General features: G+C 46.1%; 1 pseudogene; it reads left to right on the forward strand.

Moving 5' to 3' along the window:
• The first annotated feature begins 4,812 nt into the window (after positions 1 to 4,812).
• On the forward strand, positions 4,813 to 4,930 carry LOC126459058 (5S ribosomal RNA; annotated as a pseudogene).
• Positions 4,931 to 5,341: the final 411 nt, after the last annotated feature.

Consider the following 5,341-nt stretch of genomic DNA (forward strand, 5'->3'; position numbering starts at 1 on the left):
GCTGATTTCATGCGATTTTGTACAACCGTCCTCCGCAATGCTCGGCGGCCCCTGTCCATCAGTCGATGAGATCTGCCTAGTCTCGGTTTAGCTGCGATTCTTCCTTCGTCTTTCCACTACACAATCGAATCACCAACAGTCGATCTGGCAGCTTTTCAAAGGTCGATATGTCGCTTACGGATTTGTTACTTAGGTCGACATCCAGTGACGAGTCCCCGTTCCCCATTCTGCTGTTACTGTTTCTCTACTGACAACAGTCCCTGCTTCCTTTTATACTCTCGGGTCCGCCTCTTGTGACATCTAGCGGTCAATGAGCATTACATAGGGTGTCAGGACACTGTTGATCAGATCACAGTCAATGCCCATCCACAATTGGAACTTCCTAAATTGCCAGAAATCTCCATATAGCTAACACGTCAGAGCTTTACAGCGCAAGAGACACACCAATATCAAAACACTTCAAGTTTCCTTGGAAATAAACAACGTTGTTTCCCTTTAGCTGGTACCCGTTAGGTCCATCGGCTGATTTATTCCCGCGTCCACGTAACTGCGCGATTTCGCGGTCTCCAAGCAACTGCCAAATTTGTTGAACGAAGCTTTCCTGAAACGTTGAATGTTTGGGTTTTGATTCAACGCGTTTACTCCTTTTCTCTCACTAACAAAAAAGAAGTGCAGTATATCGAACACCACTTGAGTTTTCCTGACCACGGCTTGCAGCACACATCCAAGCCACTCAAGCTGAATCTAAGGTGGATCCGTAATTAGTAATTTGGTCGATTGTACATTGCATGATACGTACTTTCCCCAAAGCCTTGGCAGGCATCCTCAACTTGAAAATGGCACCGTATCTTTTGTGAAAGACGCCTACGACCGTTTGCATGAGCTACAAAATTTCTGATTGTTGGTTAACTTCAAGTTGAAAGTTTGAATAACATAACTGGAATTGTAACGGAAATAAGGCGTTGCTGTGAGACAAAGAATTTTATGTAGCAACAACATTTTATTTAATAAAACCATGAAAATAACTCTTTGATCACTGACTTTACTTAACGGTACGGTTATTTGGAATGCTAGCCCGTCATCAGTGATACTAAAAAAATGGCAATTTTATGCAACCTGACTATCTGTCCTAACTAAGATGACTATAGGAGCCATCAGGCAGAGCGTCTGTACCCACCAGAGTCTCAGCAGGGAACGCCTAACCGTCTCCCCTGGTCCGGGGTCCACACATGGTGGCCGGAAGGGCTCAGAGAGTCTGCGCAGCGGCTATTTGCCAACCTAACGGGGCCTGCTAACTTGCGGGGAACTCATGTCTCTCTGGTCCAGTGCAGTCGCACTCTACTTGATACAATGGTTGGCTAGACTGCTTCTCCACATTCAGACAGCCCATAGCAGACAGCCCACGCTTACGTCAGCAGACGACCCGCATTCACATCTGCAGATTATACTAAGAGTGATAATATAACATAATTCCGGATTAAAATTCCCTGAGTGTCGGAAAGGCACCCAGGTGTGTTTTGAGCATGTGACTCTTGTGACAAGCCATGTAGCGGCTCACATGCAGCCTTTACAACATCTCCCTGAAGAGATGTTTCGTGCTGCTCCCCATACGTAAAAACTCCAAAGTTAACTATTTACCAAAACGGCAGTGCTTTTATTTTTCCATAGATTACTTTGTAAGAGCAATAGTTAGTTAAGAAAGCTGGATCATAAAAAACAAGCTCTTTTATTCCTACAATAGCTTTATGTAAATGAATAGACGCGGAAAATAGTCGCGAAATATCTTTCTATAATAATTGTACCGAGGTTGAAACAAAGCGAGAAATGCTCGCTTGAATATAAACGCAGATGCTAGCAAAGTCTGCAGGTTACGCTGTTGTATTTGACCGCGCACGGCATCTGTACAACGCCACAATTTGCAAGTATTCAGAATAGTTGTGAGTGCGTTACGTCGGAGCTAAGTGAATTAGAACGTGGCCAAAAAGTTACTGTTCGATTGATGGGTGTCCACGTAAGCAAGATAATGTAAATGTTCGCTGTTCCAAGAGGCATCGTATCGAAGATTTATATTGCATATACACACATCAAAAAAAGTTTTGCAGCACCCCAGTTCTCAGAACTCCTGAATATAGACGTTCACTGTGGATACTGTATCACAGACCCAGTCCCTTTGACTGTTTACAGATGTCACTCAGCCCGCCCAAAGATGTAAACAACCATGCATGAGCAGCGCCTATTAGACGGAGTTGTCTGTAGTTCAACCGTGCCTAGACGGTCAGTACCGCGGTTTGATCGCGTCCCCATTGTGCCAGGAAGGGCTCTCAACAGGCTCAACAGCCGTCTCGGAGTGAACAAAAGCGATGTTGTTCGGACATGGAGGAGATACAGAGAGAGAGGAACTGTCGATGGCATTCCTCGCTCAGGCTGCCCAAGGACTACTACTGCAGTGGATGACCGATACCTAGGGAACCCTGACAGGAACGCCACCATGTTGAATAATGCTTTTCGTGCAGCCACAAGACATCGTGTTACGACTCAAACTGTGCGCAGCAGGCTGCATGATGCGCAACTTCACTCCCGACGTCCATGGCGAGGTCCATCTTTGCAACCACAATGCAGCGCGGTACACATGCGCCCAAAAACACGCCGAATGGACCGCTCGGGATTGACATCGCGTTCTCTTCACCGATAAGTGTCGCATATCCCTTCAACCAGACAATCGTCGGAGACGTGTCTGGAGGCAACCCGGTCAGGCTGAACGCCTTGGACACACTGTCCAGCGAGTGCAGCAAGGTGGAGGTTCTCTGATGTTTTGAGCTGGCATTATGTAGAGCCGACGTACGCCGGCCCTACATAATGCCATAACGGCTGTACGATACGTAATGCCATGCTCCGACCGATAGTGCTACCTTATCGGCAGCATATTGGTGAAGCGTTCGTCTTCATGGACGACAATTCGCGCCCCCATCGTGAACATCTTGTGAATGATTTCGTTAATGATTACGACATCGCTCGACTAGAGTGGTCAGCATGTTCTCCAGATATGAACCCTATCGAACATGCCTGGGATAGATTGAAAATGGCTGTTTACTGACTATGTGACCCACCAACCACTCTGAGGGATCTATGCCGAATCACTGCTGAGGAGTGTGGAGCAACAATGCCTTGATGAACTTGTGGATAGTATGTGACGACGAATACAGGCATACATCAATGTAAGAGGACGTTCTACTGGGTATTAGATGTACCGGTGTGTCTCTTTATAGTGTTACAACATGCAATGTGTGGTTTTCATGAGCAACAAAAAGTGCGGAAATGATGTTTATGTTGACCTATTCCAGTTTTCTGTACAGGTTCCGGAACTCTAGGAACCGAGGTGATGTAAAACTTTCTTTGATGTGTGTAGATAAAGTGAAAAAACATCTTCCGCTAAGTCACAGCGCGAACGAGAATGCATGTTGTATGATTGTGACAGCTGCTGAAAAGGACTGTGACGAAAAATAATAGGACAACAGCTACGAAAGTCACTGTCGTACTCATGAACCGTGTCAGCACCAAAAATGCGAATGTCCTTAACACGTAAAACGTGGTGCCGAAGATAGAAAACATGAACCATGGAGCACTGGAAGCAATTCATTTGGTCAGATGACTTGTTTCAGACTATTTCAGACTTTTGGACGAGATTAGTCTGTGTTCGGTGATGATTTGTGCAGCCGCATCGTGATGTCCCATAGAGAATTACAGTCGGAATTAACGTGACTATTTTGGCCGGTCAGGCCCATCCCGTGGTACTGTGTTTGTTCCCCGTGTTGTGTTCCAAGACGGTAGGGCCCCTGCTCACACAGCCTGCTTCGTCGAGGACATGTTTTACGAGCACGAGGATAAACTGTCGCATCTTCCCTGGCCACTGCAGTCGCCAGTTATCAACATTATCGAGCCTTTGTCAACTATTTCGGAGAGAAGGGTGCTTGATCGCTATCTGTCTCCATAATCGTTACCTGAACTCGCCACTGTTTTTCAGGAAGAATGGTGTACGATTCCCCTGAAAACCATACAGGCCCTGTATTTGTACATTCCGATGCGACTGGAAGCTGTTGTGTAAGCCAACGGTTTTGCTACACCGTATTAGGCATGGCCACGTGTTGTGTTTTTAGTGTTTCCATATTTTTGTCCACTCCCTGCGTGTTTTCTAAATTCATAAATAAGCCTACTGACAATTTTTACAGCATATCCCCTTACATCAGTACTCCACCTGCCACCTTGCGGTATATGATGGAGGGTACTTCTGGTACCGCTGTCTTGTGCCCATTTCCCTATTCGATTCACGAATGGCACGTGCGAAGAATGACGATGAACTTTCGTATGACCTCTAATTTCTATGATTTTCTCATAGTGGTCATTTCGCAATACATTTGTGGGAGTCATTTAATATACTGACCGACTTCCTGGAACGTACTCTCTCGAAATTTCAAAAATAAACCTTTCCGTCTTCCACAAGGCCTGTCTTGTAATGTCTGCCACCAAAGTTTGTCGAGTACCTCAGTAACGCTCTCACCCCGACTAAACGATGCCGTGACGGAACGGTCAGATCTTCGTTGGATCTTCTCTGTCTCTTCAATTAACCTAACCTAACCAGACTCAAGACCGGTACGTAACCTACTTCTTTCGAGGATGAATTATATTTTCTTAGGATTCTCCCATTGAATGCCAACGTGGCATCTGCTTTCCCTATAATTAATTTTATGTGGTCATTCAACTTTAGATCGCTGTGGGTAATTTCTCTCGGTTATTTTACGGTAGATAGTTTACAGTGCCAACGGCCTTGCCACAGTGGTAACACCAGTTCCCGCCAGATCGCCGAAGTTAAGCACTGTCGGGCTTGGCTACCACTTGGATGGGTGACCATCCGGTCTACTGAGTGCTGTTGGCAAATGGCGGGGTGCACTCAGCCCTTGTGAGGCAAACTGAGGAGCTACTTCATTGAGAAGTACCGGCTCCGGTCTCGGAAACTGACATATTGAAGGGCGAGCGGTGTGCTGATCACATGCCCCTCCGTATCCGCATCCAGTGACGCCTGTGCTAAGGATGACACGGCGGCCGGTCGGTACCTTAGGCCTTCATAGCTTGTTCGGGAGGAGTTTTTAGGTTTTTTTTTTAGATTACAGTGGTATGTCAGCAATAGTGTAATCGAACTGTGGTGTATATCTTTGCCTATTTGTGGGCAACGCGTTACGTTTAATTATGTTCTGGTGCAATTGCCACTCCCTGCATCACCGTCGATCTTTTTCGCTATAATATTCTAGGGTTGCAGCCATTGTACAGACAACATCAGCGAATAACC

Source organism: Schistocerca serialis, chromosome 2, assembly GCF_023864345.2.
Source record: "Schistocerca serialis cubense isolate TAMUIC-IGC-003099 chromosome 2, iqSchSeri2.2, whole genome shotgun sequence".
Taxonomy (NCBI): domain Eukaryota; kingdom Metazoa; phylum Arthropoda; class Insecta; order Orthoptera; family Acrididae; genus Schistocerca; species Schistocerca serialis.